Source organism: Salvelinus fontinalis, unplaced genomic scaffold, assembly GCF_029448725.1.
Source record: "Salvelinus fontinalis isolate EN_2023a unplaced genomic scaffold, ASM2944872v1 scaffold_0475, whole genome shotgun sequence".
NCBI classification, from domain to species: domain Eukaryota; kingdom Metazoa; phylum Chordata; class Actinopteri; order Salmoniformes; family Salmonidae; genus Salvelinus; species Salvelinus fontinalis.
The window spans coordinates 107,501-125,677 of record NW_026600684.1 but is presented as its reverse complement, the minus strand read 5'-3'; the positions used below and the strand labels follow the sequence as shown (position 1 = coordinate 125,677).

General features: G+C 47.3%; 1 protein-coding gene across 11 annotated transcripts in view; it reads left to right on the top strand.

The window, feature by feature from the left end:
- The first annotated feature begins 8,568 nt into the window (after nucleotides 1-8,568).
- The window catches only part of LOC129846200 (axin-1-like), a 70,592-nt gene continuing 60,983 nt past the window's right edge, over nucleotides 8,569-18,177 (top strand). For 9 of the 11 annotated variants that reach the window (XR_008758220.1, XR_008758223.1, XR_008758221.1 and 6 more), the window contains exon 1: nucleotides 8,571-8,786. The gene's annotated coding sequence lies outside the window, so the exon portion shown is untranslated. Of the gene's footprint in view, nucleotides 8,787-18,177 lie in introns of all 11 variants that reach the window. The other 2 variants (XM_055914191.1, XM_055914190.1) reach the window with 2 other exon arrangements.

Below are 18,177 nucleotides of genomic sequence, written 5' to 3'. Positions count from 1 at the left end.
AAGGTCGAGAGCGGTGCGTCCCCCGAAACAACCCAGCCAAGCCGCACTGTTTCTTTTCACAATGCCCGCTTAACCCGGAAGCACCAATGTGTCGGAGGAAACTCCGCAACCTGGCGACCGTGTCAGCGTGGACTGCACTCGGCCCGCCACAGGTGTCGCTAGAGCGCAATGGGACAAGAACATCCCTGCCGGCCAAACCCTCCCATAACCCGGACGACTGGGCCAATTGTGTGCCGACCCATGGGTCTCCCGGTCGCGACAGAGCTCAGACTCGAACCAGGATCTCTAGTGGCACAGCTAGAGCTCACTGTACCACTCGGGAGGCCCTGCTCCAGACCCACAACACACCTGGTTCGGCTTATCAAGGTTCTGAGTATCAGCTGATTAGTGAAATCAAGGTGTCATGGTAAGGCTGGAACAAAACCTTGCTACTGGTGCGTAGCTCTGGCCACTCCGACTCCTGGGTCCAATTCATTAGGGGCACACCGTAGCGAAACATTTTGCAATGGCGAGAACGAGTATTATGGGCTAGTGCAGGTAGTCCCTCCCTGGTTTTATGTTATTGACCAAAGTGACTATTCACTGCAAAACAACTGAAGATGGCCCAGTTCAGTACATCAGCCATCAGTCTCTTCATAGCTCTCCACTACTATAGACCAGAGCCCTATTCCCTATATAGTGCACTACTGTAGACCAGAGCCCTATTCCCTATATAGTACACTACTATAGACCAGGGCCCTATTCCCTATATAGTACACTACTATAGACCAGAGCCCTATTCCCTATATAGTACACTACTGTAGACCAGAGCCCTATTCCCTATATAGTACACTACTGTAGACCAGAGCCCTATTCCCTATATAGTACACTACTGTAGACCAGGGCCCTATTCCCTATATAGTGCCCTAATTTGGACCAGAGCCCTATTCCCTATATAGTGCCCTACTTTGGACCAGAGCCCTATTCCCTATATAGTGCCCTACTTTGGACCAGGGTGGATATGATAGGGAATAGGGTGCCACTTGAGTGTAGTTTGAGCAACAACTCATTGACTTCCATTATGGATCTGTAGGCAGAGTGAGATGACTGTAAGACAGACAGACAGAGACAGGGGGGATGGGTTGTACTAATTGGCTCATAGACTTCCAGTGATATTGACAGACAAACAGATAGGAGAGACAGGTTGTCAATGTGGAGACGGAGGCTTCCATTAGAATAGAACAGAATATTTTCATATTGAATTCTGTCTTCCATTTAGGAGGAGCTGACTCATTTGTAGAGCTAATTTAGAGCACCTCTCTCTCCCCCCTCTCTTTCTCTCTCTCTCTATGCCTCTCTCTCTTTCTCTCTCTCTGCCTCCCTCCCCCCTCTCTCTCCCTCCCTCTCTCTCTCTCCCCCCTCTCTCTCATTTGTATGCCATATTGACCTCTCCCTCTTTCTCTCTCACACACACACATCTCCCCAAAGTGGCAGTTTTCACTCTCCCTTATTAAAGCTAATTACCTGGGCAGGGAGTGTTCCTAGCGACCCCGCCGATCGTTAGTCCCGACAGCCGGTGCGTTCCGTTCCTCCTCGTTGGAAAATTAGCTGCTACCGGCTCGTCTCAAGCGCCCCGGTTTGACATTTTACTGGACATGGTGAGAATCTCAACAGCGCCCCAGTAGAGGATGATTGGAGCGCGTTTTAAAGCCTAGAAATACAACGGCCATTAAAATTATCCCCCCATTAGATATCTAACGTCATAATGACCAATTTACAGAATATGAGTCATCGGAATACGGTCTGCCTGTTAGTCTATCCTGACCTACACCTGATGGGAATGAATTACCCAGTTCATATTGTTAGAATAATATGGTAATTAGGTAACATAATAAAATGATGCCTCCATTAGGCTATAGGGGATAAACATTGTCACGCTTTGAAGCGGTTAAAGCCTACAATATTATCCATGAATTCAGTTTGTACTTGGTCGTCTCTTAAGAAACCTCACAGGAGTCTCACACACACCCTCTTCCTGTCTCTGTTGTTTTAATTGGCCCTCAGGTCCTGTCTAATTGCTCTGTGTTTCTCTGTGGGACCTGAGCCCCCTGCCACTCAGACACACTGAGACTCACACAGCCGTCACTCAGGATTGTCCAAAACCCCTCTCGTTTGAGTGGAAAGGTCAGAGGCCCCGGAAACAATGGAACATACAGTACACACACTCCTACACACACACACACACTCATGTGCACGTTGTCCCTCAGGACATAGGGATTATCATTCACTAGCGTAGCACTGTGGCTGTGTTCCAAATAGGACCTTATTCCCTATATAGAGCCCTCTGGGCCCTGCTCGTAGCCCTATGGCTGTGTTCCAAATGGGACCTTATTCCCTATATAGAGCCCTCTGGGCCCTGCTCGTAGCCCTGTGGCTGTGTTCTAAATGGGACCTTATTCCCTATATAGAGCCCTCTGGGCCCTGCTCGTAGCCCTATGGCTGTGTTACCAATGGGACCTTATTCCCTATATAGAGCCCTCGGGGCCCTGCTCAATAATAGTGCACTACAGAGGGTATAGTGTTGCCATTTGGGAAGCAAGCCATATCTGACCTTCACCGTCAGACGCCAACTTATCTGTCTCCTGGGCCTCCTTCCAGACATCTGGTCCTGACACACACACACACACGTACTATGCATGTAGGCATCACACTGCTCTCTGCTGAAGAGTTAGCTCGCTAATTATTGAGTTCTGCCATTCAATTCAGCATTTAAAGGACGTTAGACTGCTGCTGCAGAGGTCAGAGTTGAACAGGACGTCAGTTAGACTGCTGCTACAGAGGTCAGAGTTGAACAGGACGTCAGTTAGACTGCTGCTACAGAGGTCAGAGTTGAACAGGACGTCAGACTGCTGCTGCAGAGGTCAGAGTTGAACAGGATGTCAGTTAGACTGCTGCTGCAGAGGTCAGAGTTGAACAGGACGTCAGACTGCTGCTACAGAGGTCAGAGTTGAACAGGACGTCAGTTAGACTGCTGCTACAGAGGTCAGAGTTGAACAGGACGTCACACTGCTGCTACAGAGGTCAGAGTTGAACAGGACGTCAGTTAGACTGCTGCTACAGAGGTCAGAGTTGAACAGGACGTCAGTTAGACTGCTGCTGCAGAGGTCAGAGTTGAACAGGACGTCAGACTGCTGCTGCAGAGGTCAGAGTTGAACAGGACGTCAGTTAGACTGCTGCTACAGAGGTCAGAGTTGAACAGGACGTCAGTTAGACTGCTGCTGCAGAGGTCAGAGTTGAACAGGACGTCAGTTAGACTGCTAATACAGAGGTCAGAGTTGAACAGGACGTCACACTGCTGTTACAGAGGTCAGAGTTGAACAGAACGTCAGTTAGACTGCTGCTACAGAGGTCAGAGTTGAACAGGACGTCAGTTAGACTGCTGCTACAGAGGTCAGAGTTGAACAGGACGTCAGTTAGACTGCTGCTACAGAGGTCAGAGTTGAACAGGACGTCAGTTAGACTGCTGCTACAGAGGTCAGAGTTGAACAGGACGTCAGTTAGACTGCTGCTCCAGAGGTCAGAGTTGAACAGGACGTCAGTTAGACTGCTGCTACAGAGGTCAGAGTTGAACAGGATGTCAGTTAGACTGCTGCTACAGAGGTCAGAGTTGAACAGGACGTCAGTTAGACTGCTGCTACAGAGGTCAGAGTTGAACAGGACGTCAGTTAGACTGCTGCTACAGAGGTCAGGGTTGAACAGGACGTCAGTTAGACTGCTGCTACAGAGGTCAGAGTTGAACAGGACGTCAGTTAGACTGCTGCTACAGAGGTCAGAGTTGAACAGGACGTCAGTTAGACTGCTGCTACAGAGGTCAGAGTTGAACAGGACGTCAGACTGCTGCTACAGAGGTCAGAGTTGAACAGGACGTCAGACTGCTGCTACAGAGGTCAGAGTTGAACAGGACGTCAGTTAGACTGCTGCTGCAGAGGTCAGAGTTGAACAGGAAGACTGAAGAAGTGATATTTCAGGGTGTGATTCTCTAGACTGTAGTGTGCTGAGTGGTTTTGTGATTCTCATGCCACACACACTTTCCCCTTCCCACAGTCACGACACACACACACAAACACACACACACACACACACACACACACACACACACACACACACACACACACACACACACACACACACACACACACACACACACACACTTCCTGAACTCCTCTCTGTATCACTCAACACAGGTAATATAAAGTCCCACTTGTTATTCACACCTTGTTGGGAGATATAGTTACATCCATTTACTGGTGAGATTACCCCATAATGACTCTCCCCCTTTCCTCTGTGTGTGTGCGAGCGTGTGTGTGTGTGTGCGAGCGTGTGTGTGTGTGTGCGAGCGTGTGTGTGTGTGTGTGTACGGTGTGTAGTTGTCCGCTGTGTGAATGAGTCTTATAATGACAAACTCTTATCATCACTCAGCAGCCTGTCAGCTGACTGCTATTAGCTGTAACCACGGAAACACAACAGGTAGAGCTGTCTCAAGTGGCCCGTGTTGACTCTGAGCTCCCATTGGTCGCCTCAGACCCCATTCTGTGGGAATGGAAGGCATCAGACTGATGGAACCCAATCCCCCCTACGTAGTGCACTACTTCAGACCAGGGCCCATAGGGAATAGGGTGCACTACTTCTGACCAGGGCCCATAGGGAATAGGGTGCACTACTTCAGACCAGGGTATATAGGGAATAGGGTGCACTACTTCAGACCAGGGCCCATAGGGAATAGGGTGCACTACTTCAGACCAGGGTCCATATGGAATAGGGTGCACTACTTCAGACCAGGGTCCATAGGGAATAGGGTGCACTACTTCAGACCAGGGCCCATAGGGAATAGGGTGCACTACTTCAGACCAGGGTCCATAGGGAATAGGGTGCACTACTTCTGACCAGGGCCCATATGGAATAGGGTGCACTACTTCAGACCAGGGTCCATATGGAATAGGGTGCACTACTTCTGACCAAGGTCCATAGGGAATAGGGTGCACTACTTCTGACCAGGGCCCATAGGGAATAGGGTGCACTACTTCAGACCAGGGCCCATAGGGAATAGGGTGCACTACTTCAGACCAAGGTCCATAGGGAATAGGGTGCCATTTGGGCCCTAGATGTGGAGTAGTTTGAGATGTGATTGGAGGAGATTATGAACCAGGAAGGGAATGGAAATGGGAAGATGTGTTTTTATAATGATCTGTTAATTAGTGATGAGAAATGAGTTTTAACACCTGACTCAGGGTAATCAGTCAATGTTACTCAGTATTTATTACTGTTGAGAGAGAGAGAGAGAGAGAGAGAGGAGGAGAGAGGAGAGGAGAGAGAGAGAGGAGAGAGAGAGAGAGAGAGAGAGAGGAGAGAGAGGAGAGAGAGAGAGAGAGAGAGAGAGAGAGAGAGAGAGAGAGAGAGAGAGAGAGAGAGAGAGAGAGAGAGAGAGAGAGAGAGAGACAGAGAGAGAGAGAGAGAGAGAGAGAGAGAGAGAGAGAGAATGTCACGTTCTCACCGTAGTTCTTTTGTATTGTCAGACCAGGGTCAGACCAGCACCCTAGTGTGGTCAGGGCGTGAGTTGGGTGGGTAATCTATGTTTTCTATTTCTGTGTTGGTTTCCTGTGTTTGGCCTGATACGGTTCTCAATCAGAGGTAGCTGTCAATCGTTGTCCCTGATCGGGAACCATAATTAGGTAGCCTGTTTTCTGTTGGGTTTTGTGGGTGATTGTCTATGTTAGTTGCTTGTGTCTGCACTTATTGATCTATAGCGTCATGATCGTTTTGTATTTAGTTTGGTTAGTGGTTCTTTTTAATTAAATAGAAGAATGTATTCACTTCACGCTGCGCCTTGGTCCTCCTCTCTTCCACATTACGACGAACGTGACAGAGCAGTATGAATTAAAGAGACAAAGTGAGAGAAGAGGAGGAAAGGAGGAGACAGATGGAGAAAGAGAGAGAGAGAGAGAGAGAGCAGTATGAATTAAAGAGACAAAGTGAGAGAAGAGGAGGAAAGGAGGAGACAGATGGAGAGAGAGAGAGAGAGAGAGAGAGCAGTATGAATTAAAGAGACAAAGTGAGAGAAGAGGCGGAAAGGAGGAGACAGATGGAGAGAGAGAGAGAGAGAGAGAGAGCAGTATGAATTAAAGAGACAAAGTGAGAGAAGAGGTGGAAAGGAGGAGACAGATGGAGAGAGAGAGAGAGAGAGAGACTCTGGTCTGGACTATATGACCTTGACAACAGTGTTCCAGTTCTTTGTTGTTCTGCTGTCGGTGGTTCTACATGGCTGATTACCATACCACTACAGAGGTCACATGACTAACTGGACCCTGGAGGACAGGTGGGCTCCAAAATAGCAGACACATTAAAATGGTAATGTCTGAGGAGGGGGAGGGGATGAGGGCAAAGGAGAGGAGGGGATGAGGGGAGAGGAAAGGAGGGGATGAGGAGAGGAGAGGAGGGGAGAGGGGAGAGGAGAGGAGAGGAGAGGGCGAGAGGACGGGACGGGAGATTGAGGAGGGCTAGTCTGTTGTGGTGTGAACTGTGGAGAGAGAAAGAAAGAGACAGGAAGAAGTAGAGGAGGGGAGGAAGCTGCTTCAGAGTATTGAGATATGTCCCATCATGTCTGCTTCAGAGTATTGAGATAAGCCCCATGTCTGCTTCAGAGTATTGAGATGTGCCCCATCATGTCTGATTCAGAGTATTGAGATATGCCCCATCATGTCTGATTCAGAGTATTGAGATATGCCCCATCATGTCTGATTCAGAGTATTGAGTTATGTCCCATCATGTCTGATTCAGAGTATTGAGATATGCCCCATCATGTCTGATTCAGAGTATTGAGATATGCCCCATGTCTGATTAAGAGTATTGAGATATGCCCCATCATGTCTGATTCAGAGTATTGAGATATGCCCCATGTCTGTTTCAGAGTATTGAGATATGCCCCATCATGTCTGATTCAGAGTATTGAGATATGTCCCATGTCTGATTCAGAGTATTGAGATATGCCCCATGTCTGATTCAGAGTATTGAGATATGCCCCATCATGACTGTTTCAGAGTATTGAGATATGCCCCATCATGTTTGATTCAGAGTATTGAGATATGCCCCATCATGTCTGATTCAGAGTATTGAGATATGCCCCATGTCTGTTTCAGAGTATTGAGATATGCCCCATCATGTCTGATTCAGAGTATTGAGATATGCCCCATGTCTGCTTCAGAGTATTGAGATATGCCCCATCATGTCTGATTCAGAGTATTGAGATATGCCACATGTCTGAATCAGAGTATTGAGATATGTCCCATCATGTCTGATTCAGAGTATTGAGATATGCCCCTATCATGTCTGCTTCAGAGTATTGAGATATGCCCCATGTCTGCTTCAGAGTATGAAGTATTGAGAGTATTGAGATTTATCAAACTATATAGATTAAACACACACACACACACACACACACACACACACACACACACACACACACCACACACCACACACACCACACACACCACACACACACACACACACACACACACACACACACACACACACACACACACACACACACACACCACACACACACACACCACACACCACACACCACACACACACACACACACACATATACACCACACACACACAGATAGCATGTCAACACAACTCAAAAGGGAGAAACAAATGTTGAAAGGAGGAACATGAATAGTGATTATATATGAAGACTTCAAAGAGAAGCAGCTGGTTGATGATCTAGACAGAAGGGCTCTCCAACACACACACACACACACACACACACACACACACACACACACACACACACACACACACACACACACACACACACACACACACACACACACACACACACACACACACACACACACACACACACACGAATACACACTGCACCATGCAGCATTAACAGGATTTGAGAAGGTATTGAACATAGAGAGAGAGAGAGGAGAGAGGGAGTAGGGGTGAAAGAGAGAGGGGGCGAGAGAGAGAGAGAGAGAGAGAGAGGAGAAAGGAGAGGGGGGTGAAAGAGAGGAGAGAGGGGGGGTGAAAGAGAGAGGGGGCGAGAGAGAAAGAGAGAGAGAGAGAGAGAGAGAGAGAGGAGAGAGAGAGAGAGAGAGGAGGGGGGGTGAAAGAGAGGGGGGCGAGAGAGAGGAGAGAGGAGGGGGGATGAAAGAGAGAGGGGGCGAGAGAGAGAGTAAGAGAGAGAGGAGAGAGGAGGGGGGGTGAAAGAGAGAGGGGGCGAGAGAGAGAGAGAGAGAGAGAGAGAGAGAGGAGAGAGGAGGGGGGGTGAAAGAGAGAGGGGGCGAGAGTGAGTAAGAGAGAGAGAGAGATATGAATGAAGCTGTTAAATACAACATCAAACACAGGGCAAGCCCAGCAGGGGGTCTTCTGTCAGTCTGACGTCCTTTCTACTGAGGGTCTGTCTGGTGTGTGTGTTGGTGGCGGGGCCCCCCTGCAGAATGGAGAAGGCCTTCGTTGCTCCTCCATATCGCTGCAGCGTGATGACATCACAACACGGAAACAAGAGAGGGAGGGAGGGAGGGGTGGGATGAGAAAGAGAGGAGGAGAGAGAAAGAGAAGGGCTGATAACCAAGACAACGACACAAAGATGGCGACAGATTCCACTGCGGGACGCCAACGGGAGTCCAGATTAGCAGATCGTCCTGCGGAGTACCAGAACCGTGTCCGCTACAACGGGACGACGACCGGCCTGACACCCCGACACGACCACCACCGACCCCCGCCACATCATCGCCACGGTAAGAATCACCATTTACCGTATTACTGCCACCGCCCTCCCACCTCCCGTACGCCAACGGATCCTCCAAACAACAAAGCCCGTTGTGCCGTAACATCTCCCCGCGGCGGCGGCGCGGGGAGATCGTCCGACCCGTTTGTTGTCGTGCTCGTCTTCTAATCTAATAACAGTTATTTTTTTCTTCTCTTTCTTTCGCTCCTTTCATCCTGGTCCTTATGTCCCTGCAGAAGCCCTTTATCGACATCAAAGGAACCACATCAATTGGTTTGACTGCTGGGAGAGTCTCCAGGAAAAAGACCTCGTAGCAAAGATCACCACACGCTTTCCCTGACGCATTTATTTACATCTTCTCCTTGCTGGGGTTTTATCTCCCCATCCTGCTCCGTCCTGCTCCGTCCTGCTCCGTCCTGCTCCGTCCTGCTCCGTCCTGCTCCGTCCTGCTCCATCCTGCTCCGTCCTGCTCCCTCCTGCTCCATCCTGCTCCATTTCTACCCTCCACCCCCTTTCATCCCATCCTTCGGTCCATTCATCTCTAGCCTCCATCTCCTTCCACCCCATCCGCTCTTCGTTGGCTGCGGAATGCCTCAGAACTCTCCACCATTGTTTTACTAACCCACAACGTTCCGATTCCACATTCTCATTCCCCAATCAAATACAACTCCTTTGTAGACTGTTATAGAGGGGAAATCTTTCCCATGTCTAAACAAGGTTTAATGTTGGGTTCTTGTTTTCTCTACTGGGCAGTAGGTAGAGTCTCTATGACTGTTGATGACAATACGTGAAACAATATTTGAATAAGCAGCAGGAGGTAAATCTTTTAATCCAGTGTAGCTAATCCAGCCTTGCAGGAGGAGGAGGAGGAGGCCATTTTGGTCTCTCTATATTCACACTGTCTCAATACACATCAGTAGGAAGCCATGGCAGACATGCTGACAGTCCTCTTTAAGGGCCCAAGCCGGGCTGAAAAAGAACAGGGGATGAATGAATGGGTTTATACACCGCTCAGACCTTGTGGTGACTAGGCTTTTTTTCTTTCCGTTTTTTTTCTTTTTCTGGTTATTACTCGGTAATGAGCCTGTGTGGAGCTCTGAGAAGAGAGAGACAGATCTCAGCCTTTCTATCATTAGCTGTTGTCTGTGTGCTATAGAACCCACGGAATACGGATGATAGCTGCTATAAAACCCACGGAATACGGATGATAGCTACTATTCTACTATCTCAAGACAATAAACCAACAAGTCGTGCTCGTTTCCTTAGTTTGATGATTCGTGACTCTTAACACATATTGTGGGCTGTTTAGCTACGAACCAACCCTCTCCAAACAGCCGTCCTCCATGGCTGTTTATCTACGAACCAACCCTCTCCAAACAGCCGTCCTCCATGGCTGTTTAGCTACGGACCAACCCTCTCCAAACAGCCGTCCTCCATGGCTGTTTAGCTACGACCCAACTCTCTCCAAACAGCCGTCCTCCATGGCTGTTTAGCTACGGACCAACCCTCTCCAAACAGCCGTCCTCCATGGCTGTTTAGCTACGGACCAACCCTCTCCAAACAGCCGTCCTCCATGGCTGTTTAGCTACGGACCAACCCTCTCCAAACAACCGTCCTCCATGGCTGTTTAGCTACGACCCAACTCTCTCCAAACAGCCGTCCTCCATGGCTGTTTAGCTACTAACCAACCCTCTCCAAACAGCCATCCTCAACGGCTGTTTAGCTACGAACCAACCCTCTCCAAACAACCGTCCTCCATGGCTGTTTAGCTACGACCCAACTCTCTCCAAACAGCCGTCCTCCATGGCTGTTTAGCTACTAACCAACCCTCTCCAAACAGCCATCCTCAACGGCTGTTTAGCTACTAACCAACCCTGTCCAAACAGCCATCCTCAACGGCTGTTTAGCTACGAACCAACCCTCTCCAAACAGTCGTCCTCCATGGCTGTTTAGCTACGACCCAACCCTCTCCAAACAGTCGTCCTCGATGGCTGTTTAGCTACGACCCAACCCTCTCCAAACAGCCGTCCTCCATGGCTGTTTAGCTACGACCCAACCCTCTCCAAACAGCCGTCCTCCATGGCTGTTTAGCTACGACCCAACCCTCTCCAAACAGCTGTCCTCCATGGCTGTTTAGCTATGACCCAACCCTCTCCAAACAGCTGTCCTCCATGGCTGTTTAGCTACGACCCAACCCTCTCCAAATAGCCGTCCTCCATGGCTGTTTAGCTACGAACCAACCCTCTCCAAACAGCCGTCCTCCATGGCTGTTTAGCTACGAACCAACCCTCTCCAAATAGCGGTCCTCCATGGCTGTTTAGCTACGACCAAACCCTCTCCAAACAGCCGTCCTCCATGGCTGTTTAGCTACGACCCAACCCTCTCCAAACAGCCGTCCTCCATGGCTGTTTAGCTATGAACCAACCCTCTCCAAACAGCTGTCCTCCATGGCTGTTTAGCTATGACCCAACCCTCTCCAAACAGCCGTCCTCCATGGCTGTTTAGCTACGGACCAACCCTCTCCAAACAGCTGTCCTCCATGGCTGTTTAGCTATGACCCAACCCTCTCCAAACAGCCGTCCTCCATGGCTGTTTAGCTACGACCCAACCCTCTCCAAACAGCCGTCCATGGCTGTTTAGCTACGGACCAACCCTCTCCAAACAGCCGTCCTCCATGGCTGTTTAGCTATGACCCAACCCTCTCCAAACAGCCGTCCTCCATGGCTGTTTAGCTGCGACCCAACCCTCTCCAAACAGCCGTCCTCCATGGCTGTTTAGCTACGACCCAACCCTCTCCAAACAGTCGTCCTCCATGGCTGTTTAGCTATGACCCAACCCTCTCCAAACAGCCGTCCTCCATGGCTGTTTAGCTGCGACCCAACCCTCTCCAAACAGCCGTCCTCCATGGCTGTTTAGCTACTAACCAACCCTCTCCAAACAGCCGTCCTCCATGGCTGTTTAACTATGACCCAACCCTCTCCAAACAGCCGTCCTCCATAGCTGTTTAGCTACGGACCAACCCTTTCCAAACAGCCTTCCTCCATGGCTGTTTAGCTACGACCCAACCCTCTCCAAACAGCCGTCCTCCGTGGCTGTTTAGCTACGGACCAACCCTCTCCAAACAGCCGTCCTCCATGGCTGTTTAGCTACGGACCAACCCTCTCCAAACAGCCGTCCTCCATGGCTGTTTAGCTACGGACCAACCCTCTCTAAACAGCCGTCCTCCATGGCTGTTTAGCTACGGACCAACCCTCTCCAAACAGCCGTCCTCCATGGCTGTTTAGCTACGGACCAACCCTCTCCAAACAGCCGTCCTCCATGGCTGTTTAGCTACGGACCAACCCTCTCCAAACAGCCGTCCTCCATGGCTGCATCCCAAATTGTGCCTTATTCCCTACGTAGTGCACTACTACCCTATTGGCTCTGGTCAAAAATCGTGCGCTACACACTGAGTGTACAAAACATTAGGAACAACTTCCTAATATTTTGCACAACTTCCTAATATTTTGCACAGCCCCCTTTGCCCCCAGAACAGCCTCAAGTCGTCTGAGCATGGACTCTACAAGGTGTCGAAAGCATTTCCACAGCGATGCGGGCCCATGTTGACTCCAGTGCTTCCTATAGTTGCATCAAGTTGGCTGGATGTCCTTCGGGTGGAGGACCATTCTTGATACATTCTTGAGCGTGAATAACCCAGCAGCGTGGCAGTTCTTGACACACTCAAACCGGTACCCCGTTCAAAGGCACTTAAATCTTTTGTCCTTCCCATTCAATGGCACACGTACACAATCCAGGTCTCGTCTTAAAAAATCCTTCTTTAACCCGTCTCCTCCCCTTCATCTACACTGATTGAAGTGGATTTAACAGGTGACATCAATAAGGGATCATAGCTTTCACCTGGTCAGTCTATGTCATGGAAAGAGCAGGTGTTCCTAATGTTTTGTCCACTCAGTGTATTGGGAATAGTGTGCCATTTGGGACGCAGGCCATATGTCCTCTGAGCCCCGAGGTTCCTCTCTCTTTCTCCGGGAGGTATATAATGAAGATTTCACTCGTCCTTTCAGCATTTAAATGGCTCTTTGTGTGAGAGGAGGTAAGCCTGTTTCAGTCAGGCCCGTGCGGACGCTTAAATCCGCCATGGCAGCTGCAACAAAGGACCCCTAGACCAGGACACACAGACAAAGGGTGTATCTCAATACTCTTGACTAGACACTCGCCTAGGACACACAAGACAAAGGGTATATCTCAATACTCTTGACTAGACACTCGCCTAGGACACACAAGACAAAGGGTGTATCTCAATACTCTTGACTAGACACTCGCCTAGGACACACAAGACAAAGGTTGTATCTCAATAATCTTACTGGTCCCTGGTCTAGGACACACAGACAAAGGATGTATCTATTTGTTAATTTGGACCCCCATTAGCTTCTGCAGAAGCATCAGCTACTCTTCATGGGATCCAAAAAACATGACGAGTGACAAAACACTGATACGCTGATAGACAAGGACAGTCCCACAAAATTAAAATACAACGATATACAACACAACAACAACAAAAAATGATGTGTGTGTCTGTGTGTGTGTCCCCTCGCCATCCCCGTTTTGGACTTGGGAAGAGACCCCTGATGGCATTTCTTGTGGGGTATGTATAGGTGTGTGAAGAGACCCCTGGTGGCATGTCTTGTGGGCTATGTATGGGTGTCTGAAGAGACCCCTGGTGGCATGTCTTGTGGGGTATGTATGGGTGTCTGAAGAGACCCCTGGTGGCATGTCTTGTGGGTTATGTATGGGTGTGTGAAGAGACCCCTGGTGGCATGTCTTGTGGGGTATGTATGGGTGTGTGAAGAGACCCCTGGTGGCATGTATTGTGGGATATGTATCGGTGTCTGAAGAGACCCCTGGTGGCATGTCTTGTGGGGTATGTATGGGTGTCTGAAGAGACCCCTGGTGGCTTTTCTTGTGTGGTATGTATGGGTGTCTGAAGAGATTCCTGGTGGCATGTCTTGTGGGGTATGTATGGGTGTCTGAAGAGAACCCTGGTGGCATATCTTGTGGGGTATGTATGGGTGTGTGAGCTGAATGTGATTTGATTATGCTGACAATTTGGAATTTTCTCCACAGTAATATTTATCATGACTAGATGCGTGCTGCTTTGTTAAGGGCAAGGCGTGCTGCTTTGTTAAGGGCAAGGCATGCTGCTTTGTTAAGGGCAAGGCGTGCTGCTTTGTTAAAACCTGTTGAGGATAGAGGGTGCTTTTTACACTTTGGGGAAAAATCGTGCCCTATTTAAACGGCCTCGTACTCTATTCTTGCTTGTACAATATGCATATTATTATTACTATTGGATAGAAAACACTCTCAAGTTTCTAAAACCTTATGAATTATATCTGAGTAAAACAGAACTAATTTTGCAGCAAACTTCCTGTCAGAAAGTGAAAAATCTCAAATCGAGGCTCTGTTCCAGGCCCTCCCTATCATTTTGCTTGAGATTTATGACTATACATGCACTTCATACACCTTCCACTAGATGTCAATAGGCTGTGAGAGGTGAAATGGGGTCTCAATCTCTTTCTATGGTCAAAAGAGACAGCTTGGAATGACATGACCCCAGAATTAGTTTGTTCAGGAAGCGCATAAAGGTCACCAGTATTGGCTTCTGAAAAGCAATCGTTATAGACGTCTTATATCTCCGGCTTTGATTTTATTTGATAAATGTGAAGATATCATCGTAAAGTTAGTTTTTTCAATATAGTTTTATTAGATTATTGACATTTTTTCGGGAGTTTAGACGTGTTGCGTTCTTTGCGTTTGGTGACGAAGAAGAGCTTAGCGCCACTTGGCTAGTTTTGCTTGCTCATTCGAGAGGGAAAAATGCCATTCTAAAACCAAACAACGATTGTTCCCGACAAAGGACCCCTTGTACAACATTCTGATGGGAGCTCAACAAAAGTAGGACCCATTTATGATGTTATTTCATATATCTGTCGAACATGTGTACTATTAGTTTGCGCCCAGATTTTGGGCGCTCTCTCGCCATAACGTAAGCTGCATGTCGTAATGAAGTTATTTTTAGAATTCTAACACGGCGATTGCATTAAGAACTAGTGTATCTATCATTTCCTATACAACATGTATTTTTTAGTAACGTTTATGAATAGTTATTTGGTCAGAATAGGTGAGTGTCAGAAAAATATCCGGACATTCTGGGAAAAAGATGCTAAGTTTTCAGAATGTATAACCACGGATATCAGCTCTAAATATGCACATTTTTGAACAAACCATATATGTATTGTGTAATATGATGTTATAGGACTGTCATCTGATGAATTTTGAGAAGGTTAGTGAAAAAATTGATATCTTTTGCTGGTTTATTCGCTATCGCTAACGTGCCTATCGCTATTGCTAACGTGCCTTGAATGAATGAATGAATGCGGTTGTGTGGTAGGCTATTGTAGTAAGCTAATATAATGCTATATTGTGTTTTCGCTGTAAAACACTTAAAAAATCGGAAATATTGGCTGGATTCACAAGATGCTTGTCTTTCATTTGCTGTACACCATGCATTTTTCAGAAATGTTTTATGATGAGTATTTAGGTATTTCACGTTGGTCTCTATAATTACTCTGGCTGCTTTGGTGCTATTTGTGATGGTAGCTGTGATGGTAGCTGCAATGTAAAACTGATTTATAGCTCAAATATGCACATTTTTTGAACAAAACAGATTTATTGTGTAACACGTTATAAGACTGTCATCTGATGAAGTTGTTTCTTGTTTAGTTTGGTTGGTTCTTGGTTAGTTTGGTTGGTTTTGTGCATGCTACCTGTGCTGTGAAAAATGTCTGTGCTTTTTTGTATTTGGTGGTGAGCTAACATAAATATACGTGGTGTTTTCGCTGTAAAACATTTAAAAAATCGGACATGTTGACTGGATTCACAAGATGTTTATCTTTCATTTGCTGTATTGGACTTGTTAATGTGTGAAAGTTAAATATTTCTCAAAAATATCTTTTGAATTTCGCGCTCTGCCTTTTCAGTGGAATGTGGGAGGAGTTCCGCTAGCGGAACCCCGGGGCTAGACAGGTTAAGGACAAGGCATCATGTCTTTGAACCATAAAATGTTTCAATTCCTCATCAAGCTAACAGTTTTCTAACATGGTTCTAACAGTTCTATCAGGGTTCTAACAGGGTTCTAACAGGGTTCTAACAGTTCTAGCAGGGTTATAACAGGGTTTTAACAGTTCTCACAGGGTGTAAACAGGGTTCTAACAGTTCTAACAGGGTTCTAACAGGGTTCTGACAGGGTTCTGACAGGGTGCTAACAGTTCTCACAGGGTTCCAACAGGGTTCCAACAGGGTTCTAACAGTTAAGGTATTAACAATTGGCATTAATAATTTTACAAATATTTCCAGTGTTGCATCTGGATTCACTTCCTCAAACACATCAGACCAACATGTACATGTTTCCATGTTCAACAACAGAGTCCTGAGAAAACACATCATATGATCTCTGATGGATTTACTTTAGGCCCAACCTTTACTTGTTATTGACTAAATGTTATGGTCACTACAGCCAATGGGAACTTAGATTAGTTTGGAGAAAAGCTCTTCAGCATTAGTGACTATATGACCAATACAAGTGGATGTCACAGATCCAACACTATTGGTACACACTCTAGTTGGCTGAGTGATAATCTGGGTTACATTACAGGCATTAGTCACAGTTAGAAGATTCCTCTAGAGAGAACAGCTAGCTGCTAACCAGTCACTGTTCAGGTCACCCAGAAAATAGACCTCTCTGTTAACATCACACACACTATATCAAGCATTGCACACATATTATCCACACACTGACTGTTGACACTTGGCCTATAGCAGCACCCCAAAAGAAGAGTTTAGTCGAGACAGGTGAACCTGTAGCCGTATTTCTTCAACAGTATTTGGACATGAGACGCTCTTTAAGCTTAACAGGAAGTAGTAGCTGTTGTCTCTCTGAATATTAACAACTACACCTCCGCCACAGGCATTCCTGTCTTCTCTGTAGATGTTACTTTGTATCCCTGTGTTGCTACTGCTGTATCATCAACATAATTATCTAAGTCAGTTTCAGATGGCCAGTATATGAATGTTATCCGATATTAGCAAGTTATTGAATTCATTAACCTTATTTCTAAGGGTAAATATATTAATATGGAAAGGGCTAAGAATAGCCCTTTCCTGGCTAGCTAAACATTGTTTTGTCAATAGTTTTACTAGTCTAGGACCCACAGAGATAAAGGGTGTATTTCAATAGTCTTGACTGGACCCTAGTCTAGGATCCACAGATATAAAGGGTGTATTTCAATAGTCTGGCTGGACACTAGTCTAGGACCCACAGATATAAAGGGTGTATCTCAATAGTCTTACTGGACCCTAGTCTAGGACCCACAGAGATAAAGGGTGGATTTCAATAGTCTTGACTGGACACTAGTCTAGGACCCACAGATATAAAGGGTGTATTTCAATAGTCTGACTGGACCCTAGTCTAGTACCCACAGATATAAAGGGTGTATCTCAATAGTCATACTGGACACTAGTCTAGGACCCACAGATATAAAGGGTGTATCTCATTAATATGACTGGACCCTAGTCTAGAACCCACAGATATAAAGGGTGTATCTCATTAATATGACTGGACCCTAGTCTAGAACCCACAGATATAAAGGGTGTATCTCAATAGTCATACTGGACACTAGTCAAGGCTTTTGATCGTAAGGAGGAGACAATGACATCATAGATTGTTCAGCATCATCTCTCACGGCAATCGCAATCCATGGGTCACGTCACGTATCCCGAAGTCGCCACGGTTACCGAGCCAGTCTTTATGACAACGGAACTGTCCTTGAGTCAGTTTATACAATCATACACACACACACACACACACACACACACACACACACACACACACACACACACACACACACACACACACACACACACACACACACACACACACACACACACACACGTAGCGCCAGACAGTCTGGGATATGTGGGTCTATATTGTGATTGTTATCTGTCTTGATAATTATAGTGTGTGTGTGTGCCCGTGGGTGTGTGCCCGTGTGTGTGTGCCCGTGGGTGTGTGCCCGTGTGTGTGTGGTCGACCCGTTCCTTGAGCTCAGCAGGTGTGTGTGTGGTCGACTCGTTCCTTGAGCTCAGCAGGTGTGTGTGTGGTCGACCCGTTCCTTGAGCTCAGCAGGTGTGTGTGTGGTCGACCCGTTCCTTGAGCTCAGCAGGTGTGTGTGTGGTCGACCCGTTCCTTGAGCTCAGCAGGTGTGTGTGTGGTCGACCCGTTCCTTGAGCTTAGCAGGTGTGTGTGTGGTCGACCCATTCCTTGACCTCAGCAGGTGTGTGTGTGG